The sequence below is a fragment of the Eriocheir sinensis genome, chromosome 37 (genome assembly GCF_024679095.1).
Source record: "Eriocheir sinensis breed Jianghai 21 chromosome 37, ASM2467909v1, whole genome shotgun sequence".
Taxonomy (NCBI): Eukaryota; Metazoa; Arthropoda; class Malacostraca; order Decapoda; family Varunidae; genus Eriocheir; species Eriocheir sinensis.
Window position 1 is genome coordinate 14,482,826 of NC_066545.1, and position 10,000 is coordinate 14,492,825.

Here is a 10,000-nt window from a genome sequence, read left to right on the forward strand (position 1 = left end):
CCAAGACCTCAGCTTTCCTATGGCTACGATATTGCTTCTTGGTGATATAGATTCCCTACTATCAACCCTTCCCCCTTTCTTTGGTGATTTGAACTCCCCTTACTTCACCCTTCCCTATTTTTATCATTGCTGTCACCATTCCACTTTCACCAAGACCTCAGCTTTCCTATGGCTACGATATTGCTTCTTGGTGATATAGATTCCCAACTACCAACCCTTCCCCCTTTCTTTGGTGATTTGAACTCCCCTTACTTCACCCTTCCCTGTTTTTATCATTACTGTCACCATTCCACTATCACCAAGACCTCAGCTTTCCTATGCCTACGATATTGCTTCTTGGTGATATAGATTTCAAACTACCAACCCTCCCCCTTTCTTTGGTGATTTGAACTCCCTTTACTTCACCCTTCCCTATTTTTATCATTGCTGTCACCATTCCACCATCACCAAGACCTCAACCTTCCCAGTAGCCAGTGGTGAGGGTGGCTCGTTGTGGTTAACCTGAAGAACAGCAATGAAGCAATCTTGGGCTTATAGGATTGGTCTTCAAGTTCTTACACGCCCTTCACCTCCTTCTACACCATCACCACCACCGTCACCATCTTCACCGCAATCACCAACAAGGCCTAAGTTATCCCCTGGGGCCTATTGGTAATTGTTCAGAATCACAAAGCCACAAGTAACCTTAACCTGTCGCCATTTTTTTTTTTTTTTTTTTTTTTTCCAACAGTCTTTCCCCTTATTTTTTCCTCCTGCCATCATCATCTTTCCCCTTCTTTTTCCTCCTGCCGTCATCATCTTTCCCCTTCTTTCTTCTCCTCTATCAACACTATCAATCATTTCCACTGTCTTTTATAATCTAGGTACTGTATTTTGAGATTAAAGATTTTTCCGTCGCTTCATTTTTTCCCTTTTTTTTCTACCTCCAACATTATCATCGTATCTAATCTACTGTATTTAGGGATTAAGATTTTGCTTTCACTTCGTTTTCATTTATTTATTTTTTTATTTTCTCATTTGTTTCTCCTTATCAACAACATGAATCATTTCCAGTGTCACCAAGGCTTAAGATTATCTGGGTCTTACATCATCTACTGTATTTTGGGAGTAAGAACTTGCCCTCGTTATCTCTGTGCCCTCTTTTTTCCTATCATTATTGTCAGGTTTATTGCCATCTGCATCAAGGTCACGTAATAATGAAAATGATAGTGGGGTTGACATACGTTATCTTGCTTAATCAACGTCCATCGCCTGACCCTTATCTCGAGTGCCTAACGCCTGCCTCTCTTGAAGGAAAAATTGTGATGGAGTAATGTGGCTTTTTATCTATTTCGTGAGAAGGAGATGAGCACTGAGGTCACGCGCAGCTTTAACATATGCTCCCAACTTCGATTTTTATTGTTATTTTATTGGGTGATTTTCAAAGCCTTTTTTTTTAATATAGAAGGTAGCTCTGTAGTTCTCTTCTCTCTTTCTCTCTGTTTATCTATCCATTTAACTATCTATCTCTATCTACCTATCTCTATCTTTCGTCCGAAGCAAGCAACCGACTCCATAAATTACATAGAAACAGTTTTAAAAGTCAACAATTATATACTTCAAGATTTCAAAAGACAAAAGCAGTTATTTATTTTTACATCACCAAGACCTAAAGTGTTCCCGAGGGTGTGATGAGAGTGGAGAGGAGAAGAAGAAGAAGAAGGAGCTGGGTTGACAGAGTGTGTAGGATGGAAGGAGGAAGGAAGAAGCGTGATAAGGATACAAACTAAGAGGATAATGAAGAAAAGGAGAAGAAGAAAGAAAGAAGGAAAAGAAGAAATAAAGAAGACAAGCTGAGTGATTAGAATACAAGCTAGGAAGAGAATGAAAAGGAGGAGGAGGGGAGTTTCAGATATACGAGAGAGAGAGAGAGAGAGAGAGAGAGAGAGAGAGAGAGAGAGAGACCGCCCGTTCCCTTTGTTGACACTAGCCAGCTGTTAACGGGTCGGCGTCTCCGTTACCATGGCGACGAGGAGGAGGAGGATTCGGCGCTGAAGGTTCGTCTCGGCGTGCGTTCGTGTGTATGTGTGTGTGTGTGTGTGTTTGTATGAGGGTGACGAAGTAGAAGAAGAGATATGGGTGATGGTGGTGGTGGTGTAAGGGGTAACTATCGCCTTGTTATTTTTTATTATGTTTGTTATTATTTGTATTATCTATCTGTTATGAACTGTTATCACGGAAGGTTAGCTGTGTGTGTGTGTGTGTGTGTTTGTAGGTTTGCGTGTGCGAGATAGGGTTGGGAAATGTGTGTGTGTCCGTGTGTGTGTCCGTGTGTGTGTGTGTGTGTGTGTGTGTGTGTGTATTTCGGGAAGCTCCAGGGAGTATCCTCTTTAAGTGAGCTGGGTGGGATTGCTCTCTCTCTCTCTCTCTCTCTCTCTCTCTCTCTCTCTCTCTCTCTCTCTCTCTCTCTCTCAACCAAAGATAGTGATGATAATGAAGATACAATGAAATGATGCACTTATTCATAATTTTATAGTGAATTTGATGATAAAGGAGAAAAGAATAATGAAGTTTGAAGTCTTTTAAATCCATGTTACTAGAAACGAATTTGTGTATATTGAAAGAAATGAAGAAAAGTAAGAAGGATAAAATAAGAGAAAATAATGCGCGTGTTCGAACGTTTCATTATAATTTTGTTGAAAGAAGTGAAGCTTAGCAAGAAAACTGAAAAAATGGAGTCAGTTTTAACGTTATATTAGAATTTCGTTACGTAAAAAAATATGATGTGGAAATAAGGCGCATACTCGAACGTTTCATGATAATTTTGTTGAAAAGTGAAGAATCGAAAGAAAACAACGAAAAAAAGGCGCTAGTTTGAACGTTATATCACAAATTCATAACGTTAGAAAATATATGATGAGCTGTAAGGTTCAAACGACAATCAAACGCGTCCACCTGTCAGATAATTTGTATATAATATAACGAAAAATAAGGATACTAACAAAACCACAAAACATTTTAACGATAATTTACCGCCAGATGTAAAAAAAAAAAAAAAAGCCAACACGTGTATTGCAATTTTAACCAGCTATTAAAATGCATCCAAACCAGATATTTCAATGCATACAAAAAAAAAAAAAAAAAAAAACACTGTATTGCAATTTAAACCAGATATTTCAATGCATACAAAAAAAAAAAACGAAAAATAAGGATACTAACAAAACCACAAAACATTTTAACGATAATTTACCGCCAGATGTAAAAAAAAAAAAAGCCACGTGTATTGCAATTTTAACCAGCTATTAAAATGCATCCAAACTTCAGATATTTCAATGCATACAAAAAAAAAACGAAAAGAGAAAGGATACTAACAAAACCACAAAACATTTTAACGATAATTTACCGCCAGGATGTAAAAAAAAAAAAAAGCCAACACGTGTATTGCAATTTTAACCAGCTATTAAAATGCATCCAAACCAGATATTTCAATGCATACAAAAAAAAAAAAACGAAAAGAGAAAGGATACTAACAAAACCACATAACATTTTAACGATAATTTACCGCCAGGATGTAAAAAAAAAAAAAAGCCACGTGTATTGCAATTAAAATGCATCCAAAGTCCAGATATTTTTTGCCTGTGTACATAAAACGAAAAAAAAAAAGAATACTATCACCACTACAAAATACATCATCACAAATTTCAAAAGTCCGAGTGTAAAAAAAAATTTGGCATTCGCTGAAAGTTTAAGTATATATCTGTCTACCTATCTCTATCTCTCCCGTCTGAAGCAAGCAACTGACTCTATAAATTACATAGAAAAGGTTTTAAAAGTCACCAATTAGTTTCAAGATTTCACAAGACAAAACCAGTTACTTATTTTCACATCACCAAGACCTAAAGTGTTCCCGAGGGTGAGTGCATTCGATTGACGGGGCATTTTGTATCGGCTCGGTAAAGTGGGTCAAGGGAAAGGTTTGAGTCTCCGTACTTGCCCCGTCTGAAGCCGCTCTTTACCGTAGGGCTGAGCTGGATGTCTAGACGGCGGTATTTTTTTCGTTTCCACCTATATCCACTTTTTTTTCCTACCTACTTTTCGTTCTTACTTACCCTCATTTTTTCGTACACCTACCCACTTAACCCGGTAACAGCGACGGGCCAAATTTGTGGCTTTACCGTGTACCACCGATGGGCCAAATTTGTGGCTTTACCAGCGATGGGCCAAATTTTTACCATGATATAAACCCCCCAAATAGATGATGCACAAAGTGATCACAAATGCATTGGTACTATATATTATGAAATGGTTTGCGTGAGTGATGATTTTTTTCTCATTAATTCGCTTAGAGGGACCTTTAATTAAGATACATGTTCCCCGCAGCTACCGGGTTAAGTTGCTGGGATTTTTATGGGGTGTTTTGTGATACTGGTGATAGTTTTACCCGACTTCCGCATCTTGCACGGGAACACCACCCATTAAAACCCGGCTAACCCTCCCCGTGACCTTGCGAAATTGCCGTAATGGGAGCTGGTGACCTTTAAAAATATGGACCTTGGTATCATAGGCATCGACACGGCTCTCCTAAACATGACCCAAGACCTTTATTTCCTCTTCCTTTCTTTCTTTCACCTCTCGACACGCCTCTCCTAAACAAGACCAAAGACCTTTATTTTCTCTTCCTTTCTTCCATTCTTTCACCTCTCGACAAGCCTCTCCTAAACAAGACCACCTCTCATTTTTCATCCTCCCTTTCTCTCCTCTATGGCCTTGTTAGCCTTACGAGGGGACTGAGGGCCGTATTTTAAGACACCATCGCTTCTCACATCAACTATTTCTAAAGGTCAAAGAGGAGATCAATCTGGTTTTCATGAGTGTTTTTTAAGGTTCATGGTACAGAAGAAGGGTCAAACTACCACCAGGGTCATAAAACTACCCCTGGAAAGGCCTACAGCTCCTACGAAAGCCATGTCAAATATGTGAACTTGGGAGACGAAATGTTTTAAAATACGACTCTTAGGGGAAACTGTAGTGGCTGTAGGGATGTGAAAAACGACGGTCGATCTTTACAGCGGAGTGGCGCGGTGGACGACTGGGAACGACTGACTCCGGGAACCTTCAGACGTCACTCCCGCGTTGAGGAAGGGGAGAAATTGGCCTGGGAATTGGCTTAACTTATCTAGACTGTAAGATCCTTGTCGCAATCATCGTAGGCAAGTGTGTGAACCGCCCCCCCCGAAGCTGCATGCGTGCGCGCCCTCCAGGACCTTACGAATTGCTGTGGTTTGGCGGGAAAACGAAGGTCCGAGAGTCTGTTTGGAGGTCGGGAGATTGAAGGGGAGAAGGGGCAGAAGGATAACGAAGGAGAGAAAGACAGGGGGAAAAGAAAATACAAAGATAAAGGAACATAAATAGTGGAGGATGGGAATGGAGGTAATGAAGGAGAGGAAAGACAGGAGGAAAAGAAAGAAAACAAAGAACAAAACAAAGATGAAGAATATAAAGGAACAAAAAAAAATGGAGGATTGGAAGGAATGGGAGAAGGGGAAGAAAGGTTATGAAGGAGAGGAAAGACAGGAGGAAAAGAAAGAAAACACAAAGAACAAAACAGAGATGAAGAATATAAAGGAACAAAAAAAATGGAGGATTGGAAGGAAGGGGAGAAGGGGTAGAAAGGTTATGAAGGAGAGGAAAGACAGGAGGAAAAGAAAGGAAATCCAAAAAAATCGACTACCTATTCTTGTCCAAACTCGAAAGAACCAGTAGCCTCTCTTCTTGCTGGACAGTGATGCTCTTTTGTTTTGAGTTTATCTACCATGATTTACCACGACTCGATCCTCTTTTCTTGCTGGTCAATTTATTTATATATGGTAAAGTGTAGAGGCCTTCATAAATACTTGTAAACGCTTATTTCCACGTGAATCGAGTGCTAATTCTTTTCCAAACTCGAACGAACCAGTAGCCTCTCTTCTTGCTGGACATGTGATGCTCTTTTGTTTTGAGTTTATCTACCATGATTTACCACGACACGATCCTCTCTTCTTGCTGGTCAATTTATTTATATATGGTAAAGTGTAGAGGCCTTCATAAATACTTGTAAACGCTTATTTCCACGTGAATCGACTGCTAATTCTTTTCCAAACTCGAACGAACCAGTAGCCTCTCTTCTTGCTGGACATGTGATGCTCTTTTGTTTTGAGTTTATCTACCATGACTTACCACGACTCGATCCTCTTTTCTTGCTGGTCAATTTATTTATATATGGCAAAGTGTAGAGGCCTTCATAAATACTTGTAAACGCTTATTTCCACGTGAATCGAGTGCTAATTCTTTTCCAAACTCAAACGAACCAGTAGGAAAAAAGACTGACACCCTTGACGTCATCCAGCGCGGCGCGGTGACCATCATACTTATACCCCGTCGCCAGGTACCGCTGATCACACCACTAAAGACACTGAAGTTATATGTAAGTGGACACGTATGGCTACCCAAGGCTATTATCTGCACCACAAACAAGACTGGAGTAGCGTTGCCAAATTATCGTACACATCTCTGCATTTTCGTTGTTTCTGACCGATAACTATAACGAAAACAAACAAACAAACATCAATAAATAGGAGTTTTAACGCTAACTTCAATTTTCTATCGTTATGTGTGTAGGTACGAGAGTTTGTGGCTTAAAAGTAGTAAATAAAATGTGGTGAATACGATAATCTGGCAACGCTGGACTGGACTCCCATAAGGTATCTAGCTCGGTGCAGTAACTATCGTACCAACACCCATCAGATACCGCTTATCATGGCCCTAAAAGACTACAGTTATATATTAAGTAAACACAAGGGTACCCAAAGCCATTATCTGTACCATAAGACTGGACTCCCTTCAAACATCTACCATTTTCTATCATGCAGTCACAACGTATCGCTTTTTAAACCCTCACAGACTCGACAGTTTCACCTAAGTCCCCCCTGTAAGGCTACCATAGCCATAAGGAGGAGAGGAAGGGAGAATGAAAAATGGGAAGTGGAAGGGTGGAGGAAAGAAAGAGAAAGGGAGACGAAGATAAGGAATAGGAGAGATGAAATGAAGGAGGAAAGGAAGAGGAGAGATAGGGAGAAGCATGGAGAGGTAATAGAAGGATGGAAGATGGAAAATGAGGAGATGAAAGGAAGAGGAGAGATAGGGAGACACATGGAGAGATAATAAATGGAAGGAAGATGAAGGAGGAGGAAAGGAAGAGATAGGGAGACATATGGAGAGAGAAGGATGGAAGATGGAAAATGAAGGAGGAAATGAAGAGGAGAGAGAGGGAGAAGCATGGAGAGGTAATGAATGGAAGATGGAAAATGAAGGAGGAAAGAAGGAAGAGGAGAGAGAGGGAGACACATGGAGAGGTAATGAATGGAAGGAAGGCGAAGAAAGATGGAAAATAAAGATGAAAATGAAGAGATGAGATTGGGAGAAACATGGAGAGACAATGGATGGAAAGATGATGGAAAATTAGATGAAATGAAGGAGAAAAGAAGAAAGACCAGACTCCTAAAAGATGAAATGAAGGAGGAAAGGAAGAGGAGAGATAGGGAGACACATGGAGATATAATGAATGGAAGGAAAATGAAAAATGAAGAGGAGAAAAGAAGAGAGTAAGACCAGACTCCTAAAAGACACCAACCTCGGCGCACTGACCACCATACCAACACCCCGCTACCAGGTACCGCTTATAACACCCGTACAGACACTACAGTTACAGGAGGCTCCCCGTAAGGCTCCCCAAGGCCATTACCAGTGCCGCAAATAGCCAGGCACCAGCACAGAGGGTCTTGGAGTGTTGCATAACGGGGTCACTTAGCATGCACGGATCCGCCTCCTTCTGAGCGTTCCCGGCGTCCTTGTCCGTCAGTCCTCCCTTCACTGGTGGCCTGCACGTCGCCTGGCCTCGTCCGGGTTGTCAAATAGATGTATGTGAGGGGAGGGAGGGAAGGAGGGAGAGACATAGAGAATATACTGGTGTACGCGGGATTAGAGAATGGGACCGCGCGCTTGTATATTTTTTTTTATTTATTTATTTATTTATTTATTATTTTTTTTTTTTTAAGCAAAGGAGAGAGAGAGAGAGAGAGAGAGAGAGAGAGAGAGAGAGAGAGAGAGTTCAAGGGCAAAAAGAAAAAAAGGAAACAATAATAGAAAAAAAAGCCCCATACTCAGGAAAGATGAAATAAAGGAAGTGTGTGTGTGTGTGTGTGTGTGTGTGTGTGTGTGTGTGTTGATGGATAGGCTTCTTGCAGGCGTCGGTTAATCTAGCTACTCCTCATGTAAGGTTAGATTAGGTTATTGAAGGAGAGATAGACTGAATTGATTGTAAGGGAAAACGGAAGGAGTTATTTAATTAAGAATGATATGTAATGGGTGAAGGGAAGAGAATGGATGGGTTATTGTGATGGTTGTGGTGGAGTATGGTGGTGATGGTGGAGTATTTTGGTGATGATCGTGGTGGTGATAGTAATGGTAATGACAATGTTGGTGATGGTGGTGGTGGTTGAGTATTTTGGTGATGATCGTGGTGGTGATGATAATTATGGTAATGACAGTTTTGGTGATGGTGGTGGTGGTTGAGTATTTTGGTGATGACAATAATGGTAATGACAATGTTGGTGATGGTGGTGGTGAAATCAAATGGTGCTAATGGTGATGATGGAGTATTGTAGTCATTATTATGTAGATGATGGTGATGGTTGAGTATTTTGGTGATGACAATAATGGTAATGACAATGTTGGTGATGGTGGTGGTGAAATCAAATGGTGCTAATGGTGATGATGGAGTATTGTAGTCATTATTATGTAGATGATGGTGATGGGAAATGATAATGGTAGGGATGGTTGTGATTGTGGTGGTGGTGATGATAGTGGTGTTAATGGTGATGATGGAGTATTTATTGATGATTATGGTGGTGATGATGGTGATGGAAATGATAATGGTAGGGATGGTTGTGATTGTGGTGGTGGTGATGATAGTGGTGTTAATGGTGATGATGGAGTATTTATTGATGATTGTGGCGGTGATGATGGTGATGGAAATGATAATGGTAGGGATGGTTGTGATTGTGGTAGAGGTGATGATAGTGGTTGCAGCGGTCAGCGTAAAGGACATTGGTATTTTGGGTGGATAAGGTCAACTGTCTACGTAGGGAAGGTGGGGAGGAGAAGGAGGAGGAGGAAGGGGAGGGGGAGGCTCTGAGTCAGCTGGCAGGTGGAGAGGAGGGGAATGGAGGGGGGGGGGAGGGGGAAGGGGGCATAGACAGCTGACGGCCTAGGGAAGGGAAGGGAATACGGACAGCTGATGGGGTGGGGAGGGAAGGGAAGGAGAGAAAGGGGAGAGGGGAGGGTGTTGGCAGATGGTGAAGGGGTAGGGGAGGGAAGGGGTAATGACGCGAAATGACTTAGAAATGGGTAAGAAGAAAGGTAAAAAGAAGGGGAGGCTTTGGCAGATGTTGAAGGGGAGGAGGATGGGAGGGAGGGTGACATAAGCTTGAGTGTGTAGGGAATAAGGATGAAGAAGGGAAGGGAAGGGAGAAGAAGGGGAGCTGGGGGGCGTAGGAATGAAGGAGGGAAGAAAGAGAAGGGGAGGATAGGTTAGATGATGAAGGGATGGGAAAGAGAAGGGAAGGAAGGGTTAGATGATGAAGGGAAGGGAATGGAAGAGGGAGAGAGATGAAGAAGGGAAATGAAGGGGAAAAGAAGAATTATATAGTGAAGGGAAGAGAAAGAAGGGGAGGGAGTGAAGGGGGAACTAAAGGAGAAGGGAGAAAGTTGAAGAAGGGGAGGAAAAGGTATTAAGTGAAGGGAGAGAGATGAAGAAGGGAAATGAAGGGGTAAAATTATATAGTGGAGGGGAGAATAGAGAGAAGGGGAGGAAGGGAAGGGGAAGGAAGGGGTAGTGGGTCGTGATATATTGATTAAGAGACGAAATTACTCTAGTCAGGCCATCCCCCTTCCCCTCCCCTTCCCTCCCCTTCAACCCCCTTCA

At 41.6% G+C, this 10,000-nt stretch overlaps 1 protein-coding gene and 1 long non-coding RNA gene across 4 annotated transcripts in view; one reads left to right on the forward strand and one right to left on the reverse strand.

Annotated features, from left to right (window-relative positions):
* The window catches only part of LOC127008311 (uncharacterized), a 3,976-nt gene extending 855 nt beyond the window's left edge, over positions 1–3,121 (reverse strand). Inside the window, exons 1-2 of one of the 3 annotated variants that reach the window (XR_007761021.1) lie at positions 454–3,121; positions 1–305 (exon numbers count right to left, since the gene is read on the reverse strand). The exon at positions 1–305 is cut by the window's left edge and continues 290 nt beyond it. This is a non-coding gene — a long non-coding RNA (uncharacterized LOC127008311). The other 2 variants (XR_007761020.1, XR_007761019.1) reach the window with 2 other exon arrangements.
* The window catches only part of LOC127008310 (MOB kinase activator-like 2), a 48,386-nt gene that overhangs the window by 8,046 nt on the left and 30,340 nt on the right, over positions 1–10,000 (forward strand). The window lies entirely within an intron of this gene.